The sequence below is a fragment of the Molossus molossus genome, unplaced genomic scaffold (assembly GCF_014108415.1).
Source record: "Molossus molossus isolate mMolMol1 unplaced genomic scaffold, mMolMol1.p scaffold_m16_p_1, whole genome shotgun sequence".
Taxonomy (NCBI): Eukaryota; Metazoa; Chordata; class Mammalia; order Chiroptera; family Molossidae; genus Molossus; species Molossus molossus.
Window position 1 is genome coordinate 218,858,717 of NW_023425344.1, and position 13,131 is coordinate 218,871,847.

Here is a 13,131-nt window from a genome sequence, read left to right on the forward strand (position 1 = left end):
CTGTTGAAGAGAAAGATTAAATGAAATGTTATCAAACATGACAATATAAATTTAGAAGTACATCTGACAGAAGTTAGGTATGGAAGGAGACATCTTAGTGGAAAGACAGGTCCAGGCCCCTAATAAACTCATTTTACTGAGTGAAGAGAGTGTTGAAAATGGACTCAACCAGAAATTAAGTGAGGTGTTTTGTTTTTTTTTTGGGGGGGGCGTACATGCCCCTAGCAGGAATTGAACGCGGGACTCTCTGGTCCACAGGCCAATGCTCCAACCGCTGAGCCAAACAGGCCAGGGCTCCAGTGAGTTTTAAGTATCTTGTTTAAAGTTACAAAAATAACCAGTAGAATAACTGAAAATTATATAATAACTAAAAAGAGGATTGGGGAGAAAGGTAGGGGTTGGGTTAGTGAGCTCAGTCCTCACCTTCCTTCGGGAGGACCCCCAGATAGCTGAAGTTGATAAATAAAAGTTTAGCAGCAAATTACTTTGTGTTAGGGCAATGACCATTTAAAGACAGAAAAGCATAAACGTGGTTGTTTCTGAGAAGGAGGACCAGAGTGGGAACAGTTACTTTTCTATAATCCCTATTATATCACATTTAAATTATGGGCAGATTTTACTTTCACACAACTTGCAAGAAATTATTTCTCAATTTTTTACCTTTTCCATAATGGGCATGTATGGTAATAATAAAGTATGATAAGAGAATACCTGAAAAGCTTAACTTACTTATTATTTATTTGTAAGGTTTTCATTGTTGTAAAAACACATGACAAAATCTACCATCTTCACCATTTTTACGTTTACAGTTCAGTAGCGTTCATTCTATTCACATTGTTGTACAACAGATCTCCAGAATATTTGCATTTTTTGAAATCAAACTATATTGCTATTGAACACCAGATCCGCATTTCCCTCTCCCTAGCCCCTGCAACCAACACTCTACTCTCTGCTTCTGTGAGTTTAACCACTTTAGAAAACTCATACATGTGGGATTATACAGTATTTGGCTTATTTCTCTTAGCATAGTATCCTCAAGCTTCATCCATGTTGTAGTACGTAACAGGATTTCCTTCTTTTTTAAGGCTGAATATATTCCGATGTATGCGTATCTCGCATTTTCTTATCCGCTCATCCCTGGATGCACACTTGAGTTGCTTCCACCTCTTGGCTATTGCAAGTAATGCTGCGATGAACATGAACATGCAAGCAGAGTTTATTTTTTAAAGAAGACACCACAAATAGATGCAGAAACGATGGTCAGAGAAAGTCCAGCATTTAGGTAAGTCCGTCATGGACCACAGCTAGTCCAGGGCATTAACTCTCGGGCTCTTGCCTTCCTTCTCCTGACAGCTAGGGAGCAGGTCAAGGCCGACCTCTTGGGATGGCCTGTAAGCTGAAGGAAGCACGAGGTGGAGTCTTGGACTAGAGTGGAAGGAGCAGGGACAGGAGCCAAGTTGGCAGCAGGCTGGCAGATAGTGCTCTTTGTCATCCACCCGCCTCTACGGAGTTCCCCACTGCGGGGGTTTTTCCAGCCCTGCTCATTTCTACTGGGTGCCAGTCTGGCTTCTGGTGCCTTGAGCTGTGATCTGAGTCCGGTGAGAAGGCATTTGCTGAACAGACTAACTTTCCCACAAACTCAGTCTTTTCCGTTAGTCTTGGGTCTGTGCCTTGCTGTTAATTTGCAGGCTGGTTTAGGTCTCTCCTTATCAGGACCCATTCACCTAGTCCCTATCTGTCATAATAGAGCAGATCCCTTTCTTTTCTTTTGTTAAATTGATTTTAGAGAGAGAGAAACGTAGATTTATTATTCCATTTATTTATGCATTCATTGATTGATTCTCGTGTGTGCCCTGACTGAACCCGCAACCTTGGTGTATCGGGACAACACTCTAACAAACTGAGCCACCCAGCCAGGGCAGAGCAGATCCCTTTCTGGGCTGGAGGTTGTGGGTGGAGCCCTGTCACTCCTGCTAGCTGGCTTGGATGCTTTCCCACTGTGTTAGGTGACAGATTGTTCTTGGACAGGAAATTTAAATTCAGCTTTTTCTCTGATGATCTGGGAGGTACTCAGTCAACACAAGTGGAACTGAAACCCCACAGGGACCTGGTCATTCATGGACCTTTGAGCTGGGGTCCTCAGGCACAGCGTGAGAAACTTTCCATAGTGGGGGAGGAGTATGGGATATGAGATCTCCAAAACCATGGGGTTGGCGGGGGCAGAGGAGAGTGTTCCCTATTGAGCTATTGGGAGGCGTGGAAGTTATTTCCTTCCTCCCTGGACTGTGGCTTTGGGGACACCTGGTAGCCTCAGAAGACCTTTTGTGAGGTTCTTTTCAGAGGGCATGGCTCTCAGAGGGAGACTGGGTGATGACAGTTGCCAGAGTTCAGGCAGCTGATGTCTGTGTTTAGGAAGGAGGTGGACACCGGGGGTCTTCCCTGTTTCCCATTGTACACCATCTGCCTTTCCTGATGCAGATGGTCAATTGGGCTGTTTCGTTCCAATTCATCCTGCCTCTTCCCTTCTGAGCTCTGACATGGATGGAGGAAGGATGTTCTCTAAGGCTTAGTGTCTAATACATAGCCACTAACCACATGTGGCTACTGAAATTTAAATTCATTTCAGTGAATTAAATTAAAAATTCAGTTCCTCAGTTGCACTAGCCACATTGCCAGTGCCCAATAGCCACAGGTGGCAAGTGGCTACCGTAATGGACACTGCAGACCTAGGACGTTCCCACCAGTACAGAAGGCCAGTGGGAAGGCACGGCCCTAAGCCTCCTCTCTCTTTTCTCCTTTACAATTCTTATCTGGAGAGACTGGAGGCTCCCTAGTCTGGAGCCGCCACATCATGCTGCCTACTGAAAATTCAGAAGCAGAGCATGAGCACAGAGGAAATGCCTTTGCTCCTCACTCAACATTGAGTCAAGGATGGCCTTAGGCTCGGAAATCTTGCTCTTCCTGAGTGTGACACCTACACACCTACGGTCCTGAAGCTGCCACCCAACCCTTTCAGTGAGTTCTGGCCTGCATCAGATCCCATTCTGCTTACCACTAAATCCACTGTATGGCGTCTTCAGGGGGTCCCAGCCTAACACGGTCTTCTGATCCAGATCCCATCCTAAAACACCCTATCTCCTTAGACGTTTATCTAGTTACTAACCCTGCTGTGGTGTCCTGAGATAGACAGCTGCTGCCTGTACATGGGCTCTCCTGGCCCTTAGTCTTCTGTTTCCTGGGAAAAGAGGCTGGCCATTAGGGTCGGGAGGAAGTGGGGACATGTCTATCTGGGATGTCTGGAATGGAGGATGAGGTTTTCCGGAATAACGGAGGACAGCTGTCCCGTCTTCCCCAGAGCAGCCCAAGGCTGTCCTTTTAGTCTTTCAGGTGCACCCGGCAGCACCAGGCATGAATTCCCCATATGCCAGTCAACGTTGGGACCCCATCAGTTAACCTCTTTTACCTGCTTTGTCCTGGAAACTTTTTTCTCTTTCTATTGGGATTGATAAGCTCAGAGAATATGAATCTAGGGCTGCCAGCCGCTGGCTTCCTGGCCTCACAGAGAGAGCCAGCATGCAAAGTGGGTCTCCCTAGAGCAGAAAGGGAGAGAACACAGGGACCTGCAATATTCTAGAGCTAGCTGTGCCTCAGTACTTTGCAAACTAATGTACTTGTATACCTGGACTTTCCCCTTTATAAGAGACAATTAAAGTCTTTACTGCTTAAGTTAGTTTGTACTGTGTCTCCCTGTCACTTGCAATGAAAAGAATCCTAACTAATACAGAGTCATTAGGTCTGAATATTTGAGAGGAGAAAGCCTCCGTTTGAAGACCAAGTTCAGATCATTGCCAAGATGCCTACATGGAATGACCAGCCTGAAATAAGAAATGAACCAGAGGTTCACATACACCACAGTCACACACAGACCAAGCTTGACCATATGTTTGCCTTCCCAGCACTGTCTTCTGCTCCTGATATTCCCTCTCCTCTTCAGCTCTCTCAAATTCTACCTAAGATCCTGTTAGAGCCTACCTCCTCCAAGAAGCCTTCCCTGACCACCCCAGCCTCTACCCTCTGGCTTCTAGTACCAATGATAATTATCCAAAAATAAAAAATGTCTTATATCTGGTCTGCCTTCATTGTTTGGAATGGCACATTAAAATTTTTTCTGTTATACGTTTGCAGTTCGTCACCCTCTCCCACCAGCTCAAGGTGAGAGATGGGATCTGATGCTTTTGCGTCCCTGATAGGAGGCAGCGTAATGCCTGGCACATAAGAGAACCTCAGTGAAGGTTTGTGGATTAGAAACTTGTGGAAACCAGTGTGAGAGCCACAGGACTCAGGTCTTTCTGCAGCTCTTCTCTGCAGTGGGAGAGAAGCACTCCATTGAAGTGTTCGGGGTGAGAGTGGGCTGCATTTCTCTAGTCAAGTGTCTGGTCATTCACCAAAGGATACTTTTTCACATCACAGAGTGAAGACGGAGAGAGAGGAGGAACAGGGGAAGAGAATGGAGAAGAGGTGGGAAAGTAGATCTTTGCTTGGTGGCTGAGACCTGCAGGGAAGGTTTCCTAGGTCACCCAGGAGCATGGAGAAGCGAAGGGACTCTGTGCCCACGATTTCCCTGAACTCCCCAGGGGAAGAGTGGGTGCAGGGTGGGGAAAGGCACAGGTCTGAACCAGCTCCTCTTTGGAAATACCTCCAGAGCTGGCTCAAGAGCCACATGGGAGAAACTAGTGGCCTCACGCCACTGTCATACCTCATTCTGGACTCATTTTAATGGAGTTGGAGATTACATTTTCCACCAGACTTGGGTCTGCATGGCAATCAGCAATTTACCAAACACACTACCCCAACACTTAAAGCCCAGGATTTGCCAATATTGAAGTTATTATAATAACTTAAAAGCCTTTTGAGAGCTGAGAAGGTATTTGACATTAGCACATATCCTCATTCTTTGAAAGTTAATACTATTAGAATACATGCATCCTTGGGTCATTCATGAAAAGGGAGAGAATCGCTTTCCTCCCTTCAGGTGTGATAATAGTCACATCTGAGAGCATAGAAACTACTGCTCAGTTAGGTCCTCAGCTGTTCTCTGATTGTTTTCTGGCTGCTCTCTTTTTCTTTTCTGTAAAAAAATTTTCTTTTTAATTTAATGATTGTAGAGAGAAAGAGGAAGGGTGGGAGGGAAGGGGGAGAGACAGAGACAGAGAGAGAGAGAGAGAGAGAGAGAGAGAGAGAGAGAGAGAGAGAGAGAGAGAAAGAGAAATATCAACTTTTTATTCCACTTTATTTATGCTCATTGGTTGATTCTTATATGTGCCCTGGCTGGGGATCAAACCCACAACCTTTGGTGTATGGGAAACATACTCTAACCATATGAGCTACATAGCCAGGGTCTCTTCTCTTTTTGATTTGGTTTACATTTCTCTAATGGGGGCAATGCTATGTTTTATACTAAGTATATTTTGTCCAACAACCAGGACACTCAATAAGTGACTACTGGATGGGTGGATAGATGGATGGATGGATGGATGGATAGATGGATGAACAAATACTCAGTAAATACCTACTTAGACAAATCAACAACAAAACCGTGTATTAGTCAGGGTTCTGCAGAGAAACAGAACCATTAGGATATCTATATATCTACATTTCTATCAATCGATCTACCTACCTACCTACCTATCTAACATTATTTTATGTTTATTTATTATAAGGCATTGGCTCGTGCGGTTATGGAGGCTGAGCAGTCCCATGGTCTGCTGTGTATAAGCTGAGACCCAGGAAGCCTGTGGTGCAGTTGAGGGCCCCGAGCCAGCGAGCCATGTTGCAGATCCCAGGCTGAGTGTGAGGCCTAGAAACCAGGAGAGCCAGAGGCAGGAGCGAACTGACATCCCAGCTCAATCAGCTGGGCCAGTTTTCCTTCACTTGTTCGATGCGGGACCTTAGGACCTTAACGTACTGAATGATGCCCACCCACACTGGGGAGGGCTACCTGCTTCACTCAGTCTACTAATTCAATCACTGATCTTTTCTGGAGACACCCTCACAGGCTCACCCAAAATAACTGTTTAACCAGATACCAGATATCTGGGCATCCAGTGATCCAATCAAATTGACACATAAAATTAACTACCACAAACCCTATTTACTAAGCATTGGCTATATCCCAGGCATGTGCTAAGTACTTTACTGATACTATCTCATTCTTAGAGATCTGTATGTGTGAAAATTATGTAGAGAGTAAAATTCTAATATTAGGTGACTTCTAGGCCTCTTCCAGTTGTAAGATTCTTTGACATGGCGTGGAATCAGGGGAACTTTACAATGAGGTGGGGCTTGAAAAAATTGCATGTAGTAGCATTCATATATTTAAAATAAGTCAATAGTAAGCCCCTGAAAAAAATATATATAATGAGGTGGGGCTTGGGAACTTAACACTTAGAAGTAGAAATAAACATAACATTCATTACTAGTTACCTTTTTCTGTGGACTAGTACCTGTGCTAAGTACCTTTCAAATATTGTCTCACTTATTCCTGAATAATACCCTATGAGCCCTGGCCGGTTTGGCTCAGCGGTGAGAGCGTCCGCCTGAGGTCTGGAGAGACCCGGGTTCGGTTCCCGCTAAGGGCATGTACCTCGGTTGCAGTTTGTCCCCGGCCCTGGTTGGTCGTGCGGGTGGCGGCCACTCGATGTGTCCCTTTCACATCGATGTTTCCCTCTCTCTCTCTTCCTCTCTCTCCCTCCCACTCTGTCTGTACAAAAAGTGGAAAAATGTCCTCGGATGAGGATTGAAAAAAAAAAAAAATACCCTATGAGATTGGTACTACGACTCACCCCATTTTCAAATGAGGAAACTGAGGCACAGAGGTTCAATGGCTTCTCTAAGAAGCAGAGTTAGCATTTAGGTGTGTTGACTTGAAAATCTGTGCTCTTTTTTGGGGGGTGGGGTATGTGCTACTAGTGGGAACTGAACCCGGGACTCTCTGGTCCTCAGGCCAATGCTCCAACCACTGAGCCAAACTGGCCAGGGCTGAAAAATCTGTGCTCTTAACACCACCTTGCTTCCAGAGGGAGCGCAAAGCCCTCCTTCTTGGGCTGGATGTCTGAGAAGGCACCTTTCCATGGGCCACAGGGATGCCGGCGCCCTGGGGGAGGGGGAGGAAGGTTGGAGCACCGTGCTGGAAACAGCAGGATCCTGTGAGAAGGGGTGGCGCTCGCCGCAGCTGGGGCTGAGGAAGGCTCTAGAGGCAATTCTTCAGGAATCTCTGAGCCAAGCAGGAGGCCAACGCCCACACTTAGCAAACTACAGCTTTGCTCCCTCTGTCTCTCCCAGGGGCAGGCAGGACAGGATGTTCTCTGAGTGCTAGCAGCAGGACTATTCCTTGGGAACAGGCAGCAGAGCTGTGATTAGGACTTAAAAGTCTGTGGTTGCCAGGCAAAGGCCCTGCCTTACCTTTTATAGACGTCTGGCTTGAAACCTCACAAGTATTTAGAGACTTTTGCTTTTTCCCCCCTCTCATCAGCTTTATGTGACCCTGAACACATTCTTCCTTTTCTTCCCATTACTCAATTTACCAGCCCCTGGAGCAAGTCTATAAATCACTTGTGAGCTCAGAAGGCTTTCTGGGGAGCTGTGAGGCAATGCACAATGGTTTGCTTGGGCAGAGCGGGGAGTGGGGGGGGGGGCTTTTCTTTTCTTGGGTTTAATTTGCTTAAGTTGCTCTCTCCTCCTCTGCTCAGGTCTGTCTGCTCCTAGAAAGCTGGGATGGGGTGTTTGGTGGCAGGATGCTGGTTCAGAGCTCAGGTTTAAGCTGCTGAGGGGTCTGGGTACATGTCTTGAGTCTGTCATTAAGGCCCACATGACCTAGGACATGTGACTTGGCCTCTCTGAGATTTGATGTTCTTCTCTGTAAAATGGGAGAGAATGGTTAGCTGCCTCAAAGGACTGGTGGACGTGAGACAGGCCAGTTACCAGGACAAGTGGAATAGGGAAACTGAGACAGACAGTTAAACAGCAGTTTGCAGCCATCTGGAAAATCTAGATGCCCAGCAGTTTGTAGCCATCTAGTAAATCCTATCTTCCCTAAACCAGGGACAATTAAGAGTAAACAGTGTGCACTTCTCCCCAACCAGAGGCTAAATAGCTAAGTCACCTTATTCAGGAAGACAGATAGCAGAAATCCAATTATTGCCATTTGCCAACCACACCCAAGGACAGAGGAAGTTAAGAGAATAAATCTTACCCTGGCCGGTTTGGCTCAGCGGTTGGAGTGTTGGCCTGTGGACCAGAGAGTCTGGGTTCAGTTCCCACTAGGGGCACGTAGCAAAAAAAAAAAAAAAGAGAGAGAGAGAATAAGTCTCATTTTAGTTCATCAGCATAAAGCTAATAAATATTCTATTGAGATCCTTCCCTAAGACCTCCCCTAAACTCCCAGCCTTTAAAACCCCTCAAACCTGAGGCCCCAGCTTGCTCTCTCCTTCCCGGAAGCAAGCCGCTGCCTTGCCCTCTCCATGTCCTTGTCCCCCACAGGCATGCATCTCTTAAACTCCAAGGGACCCCACCAGGCTTGCAACCAGCAGCAGTTTGTCCTGGGCAAATGCCCTGAACCTGTCCCAAGGCCCCTTTTCTCTGACTTTATAATGAACCAAACAGCCGGCCTAGGCTCATTCCCCCACCTAGTTCTGCTCTCCTAGGCCTGTCCTTGTTTCTCTGTCCCCAGCTTTAACAAACGTCCTCTAAAATTCACCTGGACTTGTGTTGTGACACTTTTCCTGCACGGAAGCAAGAACCCACACACTACCGGCTGGACCTAGCCAGGTACCCTTTCTGGCAACAGGAAGATGGAGGGAGAGTGCTGCTGGGGCTCGTAGTGCTGCTCCTGGCCCCATGCTGTCCTATAATCCACCACAGGACAGCCACAGGCCTGGGGTAAGGGGATTTGGATCATAGCATCAGGGATTATGTTTGTTTTGTTTTTATCCTCACCCGAGGACATTTTTCCATTTTTTGTTCAGATAGAGTGGGGAGGGAGAGAGAGAGAGAAACATCGACATGAAAGGGACACATTGAGTGGTTGCCACCTGCACAACCAACCAGGGCCGGGGACAAACTGCAACCCAGGTACGTGCCCTTAGCGGGAAAGGGACCCGGGTCTCTCTGGACCGCAGGCCAACACTCTAACCGCTGAGCCAAACCGGCCAGGGCGCATCAGTGATTATGAAGCCAGGCTTTTCTTCCTAGGTAAGCTTGGAGTTAAAAGAAAAATAGCTGAAAGATCCGGTTTGGGGTTTCTAAAGATGGTAGAATCCAAGATTTCTAGGATTGCAAGAGACCCTGGAAATCTAAGACTGAGAGGAAGGCAGCTATGTAGCAGAAGAGTGTAAAAGAGAGCGGGCCAGGGTGACCTCCACGAAGCGCCACACAGGAAGAGATTTGAGGTTTTGATGGCAGTGCCTGGGAGCCAAGAATAGGATAGGACTAGGTGGGGTGTCTGAGCCCGATCACTGCTCAGGCAGAGAAACAGTTATCCCATTCACCTTGTGTCAATTCCTCATTCTCCCTGGAGGAGATGCTGGTGACTTCAGAAACTAGATGAACTTGGTCCCAGTTGCCCCAGTCTAGTTATAACCCACCCATGTTTCCTGTATGGTCTGGCACAGAAAGCAAAGGAAGGGTATGCAGATCTGGGCTCAGCTGGATCCCTGGCACAGCTGCTCCGTCCTCTTTGGACAAGATAGAGAAGTCAGGGCTGGGAAACCGTGGGCCCCTGGTAGGAAGAAAACATCAACAACCAAAATTACAGCTTGGAAGAACTGCCTCCATCTGCAAGTAACTGGGCAATTACCTTCTATTAAGCTCTCATTAATTTGTTTTTTGAGGGTTACAGTATAGTACTGGGTGGGTGTGCCCCACCCTGCTTATCACCGAGGTGTTGAAGAAGATTAAGTATTTCAAATGAATCAAGGTGGAACTCTTCCATTTGATTAAATATAATAGCCTTACTTATCTAGCATTATGAGTCTTAAAAGCCCTGCGCTTTTATCTTCGGAGCACTGGGAGGGATGGCAGGGTTTTTATTTTGAGCCCTGTTTCAGGAGAGTAAGAGGAAGCACCAGGAGGGGAAAAGACACAAGGCAGAATTCAGACCAGTGTTTTTCAAAGCGTGGTCTGTGGGTGGATCTCTCTGGCATCTGAGTCACTTACTATTAAAAATGCAGAGTCCTGCCCGGCCAGTGTGGCTAAGTTGATTGAGTGTTGTCCCATGAACTGAGAGGTCCCAGTTTGCTTCCTGGCCAGGGAACATGCCCGGGTTTCGGGCTCAATCCCCAGCAGGGGGCGTGCAAGAGGCAGCAGATAGAGGTTTCTCTCTCATTGATGTTTCTCTCCCTCTCCCTTCCTCACTCTATAAAAGACAAAAGAAACCAATAGCCCTGGCCGTTTTGCTCAGCGGTTACTGCGGTCCAGAGAGACCCAGGTTTGGTTCCCACCTAAGGGCACGTACCTTGGCTGCAGTTTGTCCCCGGCCCTGGTTGGTCATGCTAGTGGCAGCCACTCAATGTGTCCCTTTCAGGTCGATGTTTCTCTCTCTCTCTCTCTCTCTCTCTCTCCCCCTCCCACTCTATCTGTACAAAAAATGTAAACATGTCCTTGGGTGAGGATGAAAAAAAAAAAAAGAAAAAGAAACCAATGAAAACATGTTTTAAAAAAAGCAGAATCCTGAGTCGAAACTTCCCAGGTGATTCTTATGAATACTCAGGTTTGAAAATCTCAGGTAAAAGTAGAAAGCCTCCTGGGATATTAATGAGGTACACAGACAACTCAAAACACCATTTCAGCCCATAATTTCTAAATCCACCCAAGAAAATCTCACATTAGCATTAAGCTGGGTAAAGCTTAACTGTTCCGAGTTTACACTTCGTCCAATCTACAGCTGGTGGTGCAAACAGAAACATTTCTGCCCAAAGGCTACAAGTCAGAGAAGAAACTACCTGTTTTAACCCCTAGAGTCTTCTAGACCAGCGGTTCTCAACCTGTGAGTCGCAACCCCTTTGGGGGTCGAATGACCCTTTCACAGGGGTCGCCTAAGACCATCAGAAAATGTATTTCCGATGGTCTTAGGAACCGAGACAGGGCTCCTCCTCCTCTACGTCTCCAGGCGGGTTGCCCACAAGCAGATACGCCCACATCCAACATGAGGAACTGCAGTAAAGGGTTGGGACAGGGAGGGTGAGAACCACTGCTCTAGACCATCAAAGGCTGGTGTCTTAGTTTCAAGTCCTTGGTCTCAGGTGTTGTAAATGCTGATTTAACAGCCCCTTTATCTACTGATAAGGAAGGTGCACATAAGTGATCTCCAGAAATGGTTCACACGTGGCTCCCAGGTTCTTGAAAGACCGCAAGTGATTGGCAAATGTTTGTTACAGACAAAAACTAAAACAAACAGCTCATTTCCTTCAAGAGCTCCCTACAGCAGTGGCTGCCAGCATGAATGTAATCAGGAGGGGAGAAGTCTTCCTCTCCCTCCCCCCACACCTTCTTCCCCTTTCTGATGGCAGATTTTTCTGACTCTCAGGAGTCTACAATGGGGGAAAGAAGCTATTGATAAGGAATGAAACTTCTACCCCCACCCACCTCCAAGGTCACTGCCCTCTCAGAGTTCGTTGTGGACATTTCATTTTATTCATTTCAGGAAGCCTGGGAGCCGCAAGGCTCTGAATCAATGTCTTGCAAGGCATATATTACATTAAACTTCATTCAATGTGCTCTGGGAAATGTAGTCTTGGGTTCTGCCCACAGATTGTGATAGGATTCTGATTACAAGTAGCCTCGGTAACTCTGGAACAGGTGATAGTGGCCCACTTTTTTTTTTTTAACTTTTATTTTTTAAAGAAATAACTTTTTATTTTAAATTGATTCTTTTTTTAAAATATATATATTTTGTTCAGATAGAGTGGGAGGGGGAGAGAGAGAGAGAGAGAGAGAGAGAGAGAGAGAGAGAGAGAGAAACATCGACGTGAAAGGGACACATCGAGTGGTCATCACCCACACAACCCAATCAGGGCTGGGACAAACTGCAACCGAGGTACATGACCTTAGCGGGAACCGAACCCGGGTCTCTCCAGACCACAGGCCAACGCTCTAACCGCTGAGCCAAACCGGCCAGGGCGATTTTTTTTTTTTTTGAGAGAGGAAGGGGGGGAGAGAGAGAGAGAGAGAGAGAGAAACATTGATGTGAGAGGAACATCAACTGGTTGTCTCCTGAAGGCACCCCAACTGGGGATCAAACCCAGAATCTGGGTATGTGCTCTGAGTGGGAATTGAACCCACAGCCTTTTGGTGTACAGGATGATGCTCCAAGCAACTGAGCCACATTGGCCACACTTTCTTTTTAAAAATAACAGATTTATTGAGATATATTTTTGAGATATATTTATTGAGCTATATTTCACATACCACACAATTCATCCATTAGTACATTCACTATTTTACTGTTGTATCACTCCTAAAAGAAACCCCAAACTGTTAGCGGTCACTCCCCATTTCCTCCAAACTCCTCCCATTCCCACCACCACCCCAGCTCTCACTAATCTACTTTCTGTTTATACATATTTGCCTATTCTGGACAATTCATAAGTGGAATCATACATATGCAGTCCTTTGTGACTTGCTTCCTTCACTTGGCATAATCTTTTAAAATTTTATCTATATTGTAGTATGAATCAATGCTCCATTCCTTCTAATTGTTATTGGTGGAAGTGGAGTATCCATCGGTGGAAGCAGGGAATCCCCTTCCCCACTGGGTACTTAGGGTCAGGTCCTTACAATATCTCAAGAAAAAGAATTTTCTGAGACTCGCTTGGGAGGATGAGTGATTTTTATTTGCGTGGAATTACATCCCTTGGTTTCTAAAGTCTCATCTCCCTTAATCCAGGACTGGAAGAGATGCAGCTGGGCGCTCAGCAGAGTTAGAAGCAAAGCCAGTGTCCAGAGTCTCTGATCCATGGTGCAGCTGGGTCTGGTGTAGCATCAGGCTAGTTGCAGTCCATCAGCCCTTTGTGTGGGGTCCACATGGCTGTGGACCATGTGGGTAGATGCAGGAGCGTGAGAGTCCCACAAACCAGG